General features: G+C 48.1%; 1 protein-coding gene and 1 pseudogene across 5 annotated transcripts in view; one reads left to right on the top strand and one right to left on the bottom strand.

Moving 5' to 3' along the window:
• The window catches only part of LOC149349077 (octopamine receptor beta-2R-like), a 507,633-nt gene that overhangs the window by 289,145 nt on the left and 204,244 nt on the right, over positions 1-14,244 (bottom strand). The window lies entirely within an intron of this gene.
• Positions 6,720-7,687, top strand: LOC149349079 (uncharacterized; annotated as a pseudogene).

The following is a 14,244-nucleotide window of genomic DNA, read 5'->3' as shown; positions in this document are numbered from 1 at the left end:
TCAAGCAAAAATTCAGGGGCACTTTGACTGTCTAAAGTGCGTAGAGGCGAAAGCGTTTCCGCACCACTTTGACTGCTTCTGTGGCACTGGTGGCGTCACATGTAATTGAGTACGAATCCCTAAGTGATGACAAATCACTAATTAATGGTTATTACTGATTAATGCCTGAACTATAATTAAATGCTAATTAATGACGCTTAAGCTTCGCCTTTAGGAGTGGAACGCGACAGCGTGTTGTAGCGCTGCCAGGGAGTCCACGAAACGCCACCACCCGTTCGGCGCGATGCCTTGCCGTTTGAACGCAACGCTTTTTGAGGAAAGGAAATGGCGCAGTAAATCTCTGTAATCTCGGTGGACACCTGAATCGCACCATAGAGGAAGGGAGGAAGCGGGAGTGAAAGAAGAAAGACAAAGATGGCCCGTAATGAAGAAAATGAAAATTGTATTTGAGGAAAGGAAATTACGCAGTAACTGTCTCACATATCTCGGTGGACACCCGTCAAAATTCAGGGGGACACTTTTTTTCACCTAAAGTGTGGTCACTGATGTGTGGTTAAGATGTTAAGCTTTGCCTCTAAGAGTGGAACGCGACAGCGTCTTGCAACGCTGCCAGGGAGTCCATAGAACGCCATCGCCCATTCGGTTCTACGCCTCGCTCTTCGGTAATTGGTTTTTGAGGAAAGGAAATGTATCTGTCTCTCATATCTCGGTGGACACCTAAACCGCGCCGGAAGGGAAGGGAGGAGGATGACAGTGAGCGAAGACACCGTATTCACTAGACGTGCCTTTAGTTCATTCCAAACCATCGAGCTGGCATGGCGGAGTGGATAGCATGCTCGTCTCGCACTCCGAAGACCGGGGTTCGATTCTCGAGCTCGACCAATTCGTTACTCGGTTTTATTTATTTATATGGCCTGACTAGTAAAGTTAAGTAGGCTAATTGGGTAATTAAGCAATTAACTAAGTTCAATCCCACTTACTTGGAGCATCACTATATGATCCCTTCAATTGGTTGCATGGTTACTAGCCAAAGTACAATTGGCCCCGTTTGAAATTGGCGCACTGTGACGTCAGGACCGTTTCGACCAACTGAAAAGCGTGACATTTCTGTCGACAACTGCTGCTTACAAAGATGAGACATTAAAGGCTTTCGCCTTAAAATATTAAGTTTTTCTTGGAGAAACAGAGCGATTGACTTTTGCCAAGTGTCCTGTTCACAAATTATTACTCTAAGGGGCGCTCAACCTTATGCGTTAAAGCAGAAATGTGGCATAAGGTTAGAATTGTAGGAAACCGTAGGCAAAGGTGATGGAGAATCTTAATGAGAATTGCCAGCACAGTAAACAAAAAAAAATAATAAATAAAGAAAAGCTGAGCATGGTGGCAATTGCCACCACCCCGTTTCAAAGGGGGCGCTCCTATCCATCCATCCATCCATCCATCCATCCATCCATCTTTGCGTTGAAAAACACATAGTTACAAGATAACTGTGTTACTACACCGTTACAACACCGTTACTACACCGTTACAACACAGTTACAAGATAACTGTGTTAGTACACCGTCCATTTCCTTGTCTAAACGAGAGCTGGCCTTCTAGGGTTCAAAACATTCGTGATCTCCCATTTTTTATCGCATCTTTTTTCAATTCATTTTTTCTTTTAGGTCAGCGCATGCGCTACTTTTGCTCAGGTTCCGTTCACTTGGTTGGTTCTGGGTTTCTTCGTCAGTCTGAAGTTAGCGCCTGTGTTGTGGTTTTGTGTTCTCTCCCCTTTTGTCCGTCATCCTGGTTTTGCGCTACTCTTATGTTATGCACCTGGAAGCGCGGATTCCATAATTGCCTTCAAGATTTCTGCTCTTAACAATCCAAACGCTTGGAAAAATGTGCGATTCGTCGCTTCATGCGTCAAATTTGATCTTCCTTCATCAGCCTAGGACATGTTTGTAACGAATGCTGGTCTCGTTTCCATACTCCACAGGTTTGTTTTGTCCAATCTCTCCTTGACCACTTAATCGTCCGCATTTGGGGCATCCTTCCGGTGTGCGCCAAATCTGCATGCATTCACATTATCTTTGATGACATTTTTCCCTAACCATGCAAAATTTATGCCTTTCCATTTTCTGAACAGTTTTTTACAAGATTACTTGATGCGCTTTAACTATCACGTGTTCATTGCGTCAGAAGACTCAGAGTGTAAATAAAAGACCGGTGTTGTATTTTCTCTCTTTCCCTCGACTGGTCATTCCGACACCGCTTGCCGATTTCACGCTCATTTATTTGGCTGAGTTTTTGCAGTAGTTCTTGCTTGGCTCAAGTTAAACAGCTCTTTGTCTTCTGTTTTAATTATGTCGTATTCTTTATCCCTGTGTTCATCTCTCAGCGTGTCTACGGGATCACGGGCACTCCGCTTACTCAAATACTTGGTACCGCCCCACGTGTGTTCATTACGGTTGGTTTGGGTACGTGGGCACACAAGAATTAAATGAGGTTGCTGATACACTGGCAAATGCACCTCTTCAACACCAAGTCATATCTCTTCTTCCGCCCTGCGCATATATTACAGCGCCCAGGTTACCCAGCTTTCTGCAATTGAAAGAATTCGCAGCATCAGCACTTACCTCCTCAGGCTCCTTTCCCGACTTCCAGCATCTTCTCTAGGCGTGGAGTAGTAAAGGATGGCGATCGCGCAAGCTTTAGGCTTCTTTCATGCGTCTACATTGTCGCGGGCCTCAATTAAACTTCTACCTACATAGGTCTGGTCTGGCGATCTCCCCATTGTTCCGGCTCTGCGCTGAGCCCAAAAGGATAGATGACTTCTTCTTGACCTACCGCAAAGATCATCAGTTCAACCCGATGGAGTACCACTAGTTCGCGACGGAGGAAGCGGAGCGGCAGCTGACAGGGACGCCCTGACCACAGTGCCGGTCGAGATCAAGGACCGGATCCAGGGGAAGATACAACTCCAGAGGTCCAAGGGCGGCGGACTTCATTCGTCCTCAACAGAAAGTACGTCAGAAAAAGCCTACTCACAAGGGTCTAAAATCCTTCCGAGCGTCGACGCAAAGCCAGCTGAAGCCAAGCAACAAAAGAGTAAGATGGCCAGAGGTTGTCTCTCCCGCTGCTCGAAACGGTTACGGCCCATGTCAGCATTACGCTGGGATCGAGGAGAAAAATAGACAATTAAGACCAAACTATCCGAATAACAGAAACGCCTTAATATGGTAAAACAAAAACTACAACTGCTCTTGCAAGTCGGTCATAAGCAGATTGCCCCTGCACCCTCGCAAATGGCAATGCCAGTACAGCCAAAACCGGCACCAGACAACACCTCAACACCCCCGCCTCACACCCCCTCAACAGTCCAGTGTAGTCCAAACGTGACAGCAGGAAGCGTCTACATTAACACCTGCACTTCTAACTCTAGAAAGTACACAAAACATTCTTAGTCAGGTTAAGCAGATTATTACTCAAATTCAATAGGCAATGACACAACAACTAACCCAATAGCTTGAAGCCCAACAGAGAGCCTCACTGACTCAGTTTGTGGTAGTCGAAAAAGAATTCAACTCGAAATTCGAAATAAATCCTCAGAGGATGCGAAAGCGCACGGGGATCACAGACAACCCACGCCTAATTAAGGCCCAACGAAGGTCCGCTGGCGTGACAGATCTGAGCGACTGCGAATCATCGACAAGAAACGCTGATGGCCTCCTCCCCTAATAGAAGTCTGGCAGTGAACTGTTGCTCCCTGAAGAAGAAAAGCAGCTCCCTGAGTTTTAGGTAATAGCCACATGCAGTGGCTAGGCCGGTTAGCTTGGCTGCGCTGCTGCGCGCTCGCGCGAGGCTCGCTGCGGCTGGAACGTGTCTCGGGCTCATGCCGGTATTCGCCTGGCTGGAATAAAGCTGTCCTGTTGGCATCTCAGCATGGTGTCTCATGAGGTGACCTATGACGCTATTGCTAAGCTACCCCACACCTCCGGTCTTCGACTCCTGGAGTGTTATAATTCTTTCTGGATGGCTGGTGAGGTCCCCACGGAATGGAAGCTGGCAAAAATTGTGCCCATTTTGAAGCCCTGTAAGCAGCCAACAAGCTACGCATCATTCCGGCCCATTGCCCTACTGAGCTGCGTAGGTAAGCTCATGGAGCACATGATCTCCAAAAGCATAATTTGGTTCCTAGAAAGCCGAAATGAGTTCCCCCAAGAAATGAACGGGTTCCGTCATAACAGGTCTGCGACTGACAATATCATCGCCCTCGTCTCATCACTTGAGGAGTACCTTCATGCTGGGTATATCCCGACAGCCGTTTTCCTAGACATCAAGGCCGCCTTTGACTCCGTCTTTCACCATGCAATTCTCGCAGCTTTTGGCAGTCTTGGCCTTGGAGGAAGGCTATACAAGTGGATTGGGCATTATTTAATAGAACGGCAAATTTTTATGACCACTCCAGACAGTCCAACAGGCTTTCACGCAGTGGAGAGGGGCGTACCACAGGGAGCGGTGCTCAGCCCTCTCTTGTTCAATATTGTCCTTATTCACATAACAAGAAACCTACCGCGAGGGGTCCGCATAACAATTTATGCTGATGATATCTGCATCTGGACCGCATCACGTTCGCGCTATATCACCCAGCAACGTCTTCAGAGAGCGCTATTGCACGTTTCGATGTACCTGGCTTCCAGAGGTCTTCGTCTATCGCCAGAAAAGAGTGTTGCAATGGCGTTTACAAGAAAAACGATGATCCGATATCCGCTGCTCCTAGGCGGACGATCGCTGCCATATGTACGATCTCAGCGATTCATGGGTGTTGTAATCGACTACAATCTGTCATGGTCACCTCAGATCAAAAAACTCCGCCAGAGGATTACTGCAGTATCGCAAGTGTTCAGGTTCATGGCGGGAACAAGGTGGGGTAGCAACTGCCGATCAATGCTTCTGCTTGAAAAAGCCTACGTTGAAGGAACCTTGCGCTACTGTCTACCAGTGCTTCAAAGATTATCTACATCAAGCAATAAGACTCTCAATGCCGCACGGAACAACTGCCTGCGAATATGTCTTGGCCTCCCAAAAGGTTCCTCTGCGTCAGGAACAGTAGCGGAGGCAGGATGTCTCTCACTAGAGGTGATTGCCGCCCAGGAAACTATGCGTACCCATCTCCGCCATGTCCTGCAAGGGAAGAAGCACTTCCTACACCGTGTCCATCTAACTCACAGCAACTCTAGCTTTGGCCAGGCAGTACAGCTCCTGCCCCTTCTTACTATTAATCAGCCACAGAAGCTACTACCTCTGGCCTTTCCTCCATGGACACTCTCTCCTTTAAAGGTGAAAAAGTCTGTTCCAGGTGTGAATGTAAAGAGCCGCATGCCACAGGCAGCGCTTCTGCAAACTACTCTCACCTACTTAACGGAGGAATATACGCAGCACACCCATATCTTCACCGATGGTTCAACTACTAAAGAAACCTCTTCTTGTGGCCTTTATGTGCCCTCAACAGACCATGCCCTTTCTTACCGGCTGCAGCGGAGGACATCCTCTACGACAGCTGAGCTTCACGGCATTAAGGAAGCTGTGTCTTACATCCTGCGCCGAACCGCCGGCCGTTGGGTTATCTTCACCGATTCAAAAGCATCTCTGCAGATCCTGGCCAACCTGCTGAAGAAAACGAATCACCAGCCAGTTTCCCTCGACATCGGGTATATACATCATTTAGCTATTGCCGCAGGCCACTGCATAACATTTCAGTGGGTACCTGCTCACTGTGGCATTCTGGCTAATGAAAAAGCAGATGAAGCGGCCCGTAAGGGCCATCAACATCGGAGATACATTCGAACTTTTTTCACGAACTCTGATGCGTCCCAAATGGCTAAAAGTTTTGCTTACGAAGAAACGTATCGGCTTTGGAGTTTGCCGACACATCAGTACCAATTTCTTCACTCAATCGACCCACATCTTAGATCAAGACTCTCACCCAGAATTCCTCGACAACTGGAAACACTTTATCACCGACTTCGTCTGAATTCTGCATATACAAACGGCTTGCGATACCGTTTTGGATAAACGAACAGCCCGCATTGTGACAATTGTGCCTCGATAGAAACTGTGGAACATATCCTACTTGTGTGCCCTGCGTATGCTAACGAGCGTGCGTACTATGAACATTGCATGCAGAAGCTCTGCCCAGTGCCCCTAACAATAGACAAAGTTTTAGGTCCCTTAGCCTGCTTCAGGCAACAGAGACTTGCAATGAACTTTCTTTTTACATATTTAAAAGACATTGGACATCTCGATAAGCTCTAAATTCACTTGCACATTACCTTCATGCATTCTTCATGCAGTGAACTTCGTCAGCCCATTTGTCGGACTATGCGCTCCATCATTCCTAGGTTACATCAATACTCGCCACTGCATCCTTAGTACCCATTTCATGGCCGCATTTTATCGTCGATTTTTTTTTTCTTTTACCTCTTCCACGCTGCTCTCCTTCTGTCTTTTTCTCCCAAATTCCCCTTCCTACGCAGAGTAGAATTCCAGCGATTTTTAAACGCCGGCTATATTCTCTGCATTTCATTAAAGAGTCTCTCTCTCTCTCTCAGCATGGTGTCAGGAGTAACGCAATTCACACAATAAGCCCAGCCGTGACTGCGTCCTCTCTCTCGGATACCCATCTACGGTGGCACAGGTCACAGCAGCATCTACGGCCGCGACCACACGGCCAGAACATGGCGTCATTCGTCATTCAACCGCCCGAGGCCTTCTGCTTCACGACTCCTGCCGACTGGCCGAAATGGAAGAAGCGGTTCGAGCGTTTCTACACGGCTTCTGGTCTCTGCGACAAGTCAAGGTCACACCAAGTTGACACGCTCCTTTACTTGATGGGCGACCAGGCCGAGGACGTCTTCGGAACCTTCAAACTGTCCGCAGAGAACGCCCAGAAATTAGAAGTCGTCCTGAAGCAGTTCCAAAGTTACTTCATACCACGGTGCAACGTCATTTTTGAACGGGCACGCTTCAACACGAGGGTCCAAAACGACGGAGAATCCGTAGAAGACTTCGTAACTGCACTTCACAACCTTTCCAAGCACTGTGAGTATGGCACCCACCGAGAGGAACTGGTTAGAGACAGACTGGTCGTCGGCATTCAAGACCAGGAATTGTCAGCGAGACTGCAACTGACGCTGATCTTTCTCTTCAGAAGGCGCTTGAGTTTATCAAGCAGGTCGAAAGCGTACGTCAGCAGCAAGCGGAGCTTCACCCTGAAACGCTGACCGTCAACAAAGCTTCATCAGGCAGACAGTAAATCAGGCATCCCACGAACGCTACTCACGTCAACGCCGGCCGAGCGCACTTTGAATCAAGGACACATCCGCGTCCAGCTGACAGCGTTCCGACATTGTGTCGTTGGTGTGGAAAAGAACAACACCCGCGCTCACTATGCCCAGCGCGGACCCAGGTATGCCAGAGCTGCTATAAGAAGGGCCATTACGCGTCTGTCTGCATGTCACGGCGCATTGACATTGTTGAAGCATCAGGACCCGACAGCGAAGGTCAATTTCTCGGAGCCATCTCGTCCTTCGACACGTCGACATGGGAGACAACCATCCTCGTGCAAGGCCAACCAATCGAATTAAAGATCGACGCAGGCGCCGACGAAACTGTCCTCCCACATACGACTTTCAGCATGCTCTGACATTAGCCTCCGTTGTCGTTTGCTCTTAGGCAGCTCTACGGTACTGATCAGAGACCTCTCGCAGCCAAGGGCGTAGCGCGTCTTCAACTCGCCTACCGTGGACGTGAAACACTACAAGGCGTCTACGTGCTGGAAGATGTCCACACTCCCTTACTCGGCAAGCCCGCCATCAAAGACTTGCAGGTGCTAACCTTCGTCAGTGCCGTCGCAAATAAAGTGAGCCTAAGAGACGAATTTCCTTCGTTGTTTCAAGGCCTTGGCAAGCTAATAAGAGAACACCACATTCACCTGCGCGGAGGTGCGAAACCATTTGCTCTGAGCTCTCCTCGCCGCATACCAATTCTGCTCTACAAGAAAACAAGGCTTGAACTGCAGCGAATGGAAAATATTGGCGTCATTTCACCTGTCGATGAGCCGACTGAATGGTGTGCACCTATGGTGGTAGTGATAAAAAACCAAACGGTGATGTTCGAATCTGTGTGGACATCACTGAACTCAACCGTTACGGCCTGAGAGAGTTGAATCCGATTCTGTCCGTCGAGCATACACTTGTGCTGCTTCACGGGACCGAGGTGTTTTCGAAGCTCGATGCCAATTCCGGGTTCTCGCAGATACCACTCAGTGAAAACAGCAAAAAGCTTACTACCCTCATCACACCATTCGGGAGCTTTTCCCTCAACAGGCTTCCATTTGGCATCGCGTCCGCTCCCGAGCACTTCCAGAAGCAGATGCCCAAAATTCTGGAAGGTGTCAGCAGAGTTGTGTGTCATATGGACGACATCCTTATCTGGGGATCAGACGAAAGAGAGCACAACGAGACACTTCGCACCGTTCTTCAACGACTAACTGAGGCAGGTGTCACGCTAAACGAGAACAAGTGCGTGTTTCACCTCGACCAGTTCAGCTCACATTCCTAGGTCACAAACTTCACCAGCATGGGATCAAACCCGACGAAAAAAAGGTTGAAGCCATCTTTAAAATGGCCAGTCCGACTAATAGAAGCGAGTTGCAAAGGCTGCTTGGAATGGCTACATATCTTCCCCGCTTTGCGCCCAACCTCGCGGACCGGCTCCAGCCGCTTACTTGTTTGCTGTCGAAAAAGCGGGAATTCATTTGGGACACTCCTCGACAGCAAGCGTTCGACAAATGGATGCAGCTATTTTCATCTCGCACAGTGCTAGTTGACTACGATCCTGGGAGAAAGCGGTCAGTGCAGACGCTTCTTCCTTTGGACTGGGGGCAGTGATTCGAGAGAAACAGACCAGTGGCAAGTTTTCAGTCATCGCTTATGCCTCCCGGCTTCCGTCTGACACGGAGAAACGCTATGCGCAAATAGAGAAAGAGGCTCATGCCTTGGTTTGGGCTCGCGGAAAATTCAGTGGCTACCTGGCCTGCAAGAAATTCATAATCGAAACAGACCACAAGCCGCTGGCACCTATCTTTATGTGAGAAAGTTTTGATCAGCTTACACCGCGGCTACAAAGACTTAAAATGCGAATGATGAGGTACCAGTACAAAGCGGTATATGTACCAGGGAAAGAACTGGTCGCAGCCGATACTCTTTCCAGAGTGTCGGCATCTAAAGAAAGCCGCGAAATATGAAAAAAATTCGCTGTGGCTTAGCTTGGTTAAGCCCGGTAATTGCGAAAGCAATATCCGTACCTACGCCATGGTTCAGCGGTAGTGTAGCTGGTGGTGGTGCTTGTGGTTAGACTTGTGGCGATGCATCTGTTATACAATCTAATCCATTCCAATGCAATTCCAATCCAATCCAATGTAATCTAATGTAATCTAATCTAATCTATTCTAATCCAATCCAATCCAATCCAGTCCAGTACAATCGAGTCCAGTCAGGCCGCCGTTCATGTGCACCGCCGTCGCACACGGACGGCGCGAGATCGCGAAGCAATGTTAAGCCGCTGGTGGTTGGCACAGCTACTGCTTTCTAACGACGTGAGTCGCCACAATCGTGCTCCTAGCGGAGAGCGCGGCAGTTAGGCACCGGTGGTAGCACCGCCGCGGCTTGCGACGGCGAGAGTCGGTCGCCCTTCTCTTCGGCGTGACGTCACAAAGCACCTGTTGCGCTCCTGGCGGAGAGCGCAGGAGTTAGGCCGGCGGTGGTGGCACCGCCGCGGCTTGCGACGGCGCGAGTTTTTCGCCCTTCTCTTCGGCGTGATGTCACACATGACGTCACACAGAGGTCAACTAAAGGTCAATGGTGGCACCGCCGCGCCACGGCAAAGGCTGAAAGTGCAAGTAGTAAAGCTTTCGCTTTAAAATACCACGTGACTGCGCCTGTGTGCTACCATACCGCAGCGCTCCCAACGGCGTTTCGATCAAACGGAGCGTGCTCTCTGACCGTGGCGAAGTGAACGGCCGCCGCTCTTATCAGCGGCTTGACAGGGCGTCAGCCGCTGGTAAGAGGCGGCGGCCGTTCAGCCCTGTCAGCCGCTGATAAGAGCGGCGGCCGTTCACTTCGCCACGGTCAGCGAGCACGCTCCGTTTGGTCGAAACGCCATTGGGAGCGCTGCGATATGGTAGCGCACGAGCGCAGTCACGTGGTATTTTTTCATATTTCGCGGGCTTCTTTAGATGCCGTAAAAAAGGACCCCGTAGGAGGTACGATGTTACAATAAACTGGATCGGTTGTTTATAAACCTTCCCTACACCCTAATGTAATGCTCTTGGCACTAAAATGAAAATTTTAAAATTTGCATAATTCATCTTAGTTAATTAACTAGTTAAGCGGAATATAAAAAATATTCTGAGGAGCGCCACATCATGGCAAACATGTTAGCGTTGGTTTCAGTGGGCTGCGGTTTAGCGCTTTTTTTAAATCCTTCGTTCAAGTTACGTGAAACACCCTGTATATACCCACCGAGAGCGACGCACTATCTAGCCCGGTAAAGCGTTTTTTGCGCAAAGACTGTGAGCCCAAAAATTATCCTAGAAGTGCCCTACTGATCGCGTTCGAATCAGGAGGCGATCTAGAACAGAACTGCTAGTCGAAACTTGCGTCCAAAATAGGTCAGGAGTCGAATTTTCAACCAACAGATAAACGAGCGTATAAGGCAGCCGGTCGGCCTTGCCGGTCGTGGTCCTTTTCGCTGGCATATTCGGGCCCGGATATACCCAAGGCGCCTTTGCCGGTATCATGCTACCACGTTCTCCGCACGTAGTGTAAATAAGTGGTGATTACCTTCCTGATAGAAGTTACCATAAACGAAAGGACTTCAGAACAGAAAAGGCTTGGGCAGGTTGGTAATTCATTGCAACACAGTAATCATAGCGCGGGAACAACGCAGGCGTTCTCGTCTCGTCCCGTCTCGTCTTTGTCCTTCGTTGTTCCCGCACTATGATTACTGTGTTGCAACGAAAGGACGACAGGAAAGGGAGAGTTTTCACTGTTCCCTGAAACGTCATTTCTAGCTCTAGATTGTTCCACAGTAGCTTGAAGTGTAATGCAAATACGTTTACGCGGACTGCCCATTTGTTAGATTTTAAGTATACTTGGACAGATTAATTGCATATTTACGAAAGTACACTTTAAAAACATTGCCAACACCAAAATGCGATTTTCCGAAACTCGATTTCGAGCATTAGGTTGTTTTACGGCAGCTTGAAGTGTGCTGCAAATATGCTAAGGCGGACTGCCAATTTGCTAGAATTTAAGTATTCTTTGGACGAATTAATTGCGTATTTACGGAAGTACACTTCAAACACGTTGACAACACGAAAATGCCATTTCCTGAAACGTGATTTCGAGCACTCGACTGTTCAACGGCAGCTAGAAGTGGGCTGCAAGTCTTTTAAAAGGACGGCCCGTTTGTTAGAATTGAAGTATACTTCGGATGAATTAATTTCAGACAGCACGTTGTTGGGCGAGTCGGTCGTACATACTTAAACAAGGGAATTCCGCTAAAAAAAGACACGGACGAGAAAAGGACATGGACGGGCGCATGTCAAGAGAACATGGATTGCGCCCGTCCATGTCCTCTTCTCGTCCGTGTCTTTTTTTAGCGCAATTCCCTTGTTTGAATTAATTTTATATTTACGAAAGTACACTTTTAATACATTGACAAGATGCTAAAACTGCATACATATACGTTTACAAGGACTGCCCATTTTTTAAAATTGAAGTATACTTTGGATGAATTAATTTCATATTTCCGAAAATACATTTTTAATACACTGACAAGATGCTAAAACTGCATACATATTTTTTCACGTATTTGAAAAGTGCTGAAGTATGCTTTAAGTGAGGTATTTTTGGCATACTTTAAGAATATATTTCGAATACCAAGCGTGAAATTTCAGGAACGTATTTCCTACATATTTTAAGTGCATTCGTAAATAAAAAATATGTTTAAAATACAATTTAAATAGCCTACCGTATATTCCAAGCGTATTAGTCTTTGCTAAGGGGAAGCAGCTATTTTTTTCTTTTTTTATTTCCACTTATACATGCAATATGCTTTCCTGTTTGTGCGACATCAGAATATGTATAACTTTACATTCAAATTTAACTTTAAATATTGAAATTTCAAGTGGTGTCTCTTCTGCATCTATGACGTACACTGAACATCTAGTGACATTATGCTTACTGATCCCTGATTAAACTATTGCAATACTAATTACTTGTCTAGCTACTTGCTATATATTTCGTGTCCTCATGTATGAACATGCCAGTTTCGTTGTTATATTTGTTTTTTTCCCTGGTGTTTGCGTCTTCACGCTGCCCTACCTTGATGTGGTCTCTTGGGCCCAGTCAAGGTGCCTCCAGCAGCTTTTTACCCAAGAGTTCCTACCATGTATACGGTGAAATAAACTAAATTGAATGGAATTGCAGGCAAGATAAGTACTGGTCGTTAAGGGTAACGGAGTGGATTCCAAAAGAAGGCAAGCGTACCAGGGGGTGGTAGAATGTTAGATGGGCAGATGAAATTAAGAGATTATCGGGGATACGGTAGCCGCAGCTGGCAAAGGACAAGGCTAATTGGAGAGACATGTGATAGGCCTTTGCCCTGCAGTGCAAGAACCGTGCTAAAATAGTAACAGGTAAAACGATAACAACTTGGCCGAAAGGGGCGGCTAAAAGCTTTAAACCATAGTAGACACTCAGACGAATAAAAACAAGGCCAAAAAGGGTGTTGAAAGCAATTTAAATTCGAAGACGAGTTAATAAAAACCGAACAAGAAAAGACGGTAAGGTAACAGCAGTAGCTGTAGCTTATTTAGACTAATAGCAAATGAAATGAGGCGAAGTTTTCCCACAGACCTGCAATGAATTGCGGGATGCGTTTAGGCACAGGAACGTTGGACCATGCTTCCGTTACCGCTGCTGCCCAAGAAGTGAAGATATCGGATCCGGGTCGCTCCTTTTGTAGACGGTGCTGGATTATTTATTCACATGGCCTTCAAAGCAGTGGTGACAACAGAGGTGATCGCGTTGGACAACGCTGTTCGTCCGGTATACTTGCACGGCGGCAATATCTGCAATGAATTGCGGGATGCGTCTAGGCACAGGAACAGTGGACCATGCTTCCGCTACCGCTGCTACCCAAGAAGTGAAGATTTCGGGATCCGGGTCGCTGCTTTTGTAGACGGGGCTGGATGATTTCTTCACGTGGCCTTCGAACCAGTGGTGACAACAGCGGTGATCGCGTTGGACGACGCTGTTCGTCCAGTATAAGGGATCGGTAATGTACGCGGGGTCATCGGAACGCGGCTGTGGGCGCTCAAAGCGAAGCGTCTCCTTTCTTGGAACGCGGCCGATCGCGAACGCGCCGTGAACTACGGGTGTCCCCCCGCCCCGCGGTACCGATTCGCGCACGTGCTGGCACGAATATGTATTTGTGTTTGTTTTTATTTTTATTTTGTTGTAGAGAGGGTGGTTTACCTTGTAGAAGCCGGAGGGCTGGCCATGCCCTTGAAGAGCCAATCATGTTAAGAGGGCAACATGATTGGAAGCTACCAAATGTGGGCCGGGCCTCTAGATCTTTAAAACCGGGCCCCGGAGCGGGAAGCGGGGTTCTGCGCTAAGGTGAGATGTTATGCATCTTCGGCTACGCCGAGTAGAGGCCTCCCCTAGTGTTAGCCAGTTCCCCCCCTTTTGTTGTATTGTATCGTTTTGCCGTTTAATTTGTCTCTAGTGCCTGAACTTGTATGCAATCTAAATATACCTGTACATAAACTTCAAGTATTCGCCTTACCCCTGCATCTCAACTCATCACGAGACCGTCTCTGACGGGGCACCCCTGGTGCAAAGGAACGCTTCAGTCTGCAAGTGAACAAACCGTCTCTGGCGGGGCACCCCTGGTGCAAGGAAGACAAGAACCTGAAATTTACTGGCGCAGTCGACAGGATCCGGCGGCCATCGGAAGACGGCGCAGGAAGAAGACTGAAGGCAGGGAGAAAGGCGACGACAAGGCAACAGGTCAGCGTTCGAGAACGGACCTGTGGAGAGACGGCGGCAAGGACGCAAGGACCACGGCAGTAGTTCAGCGACGCGGGACTGCATCCGGTCAAGGAAAGCAGCGCGTCGAGAACTTTACGGT

The sequence above is a fragment of the Amblyomma mixtum genome, chromosome 3 (assembly GCF_055824585.1).
Source record: "Amblyomma mixtum isolate Tamu chromosome 3, ASM5582458v1, whole genome shotgun sequence".
Classification (NCBI taxonomy): domain Eukaryota; kingdom Metazoa; phylum Arthropoda; class Arachnida; order Ixodida; family Ixodidae; genus Amblyomma; species Amblyomma mixtum.
This window is presented reverse-complemented; position numbering and strand designations above follow the sequence as displayed.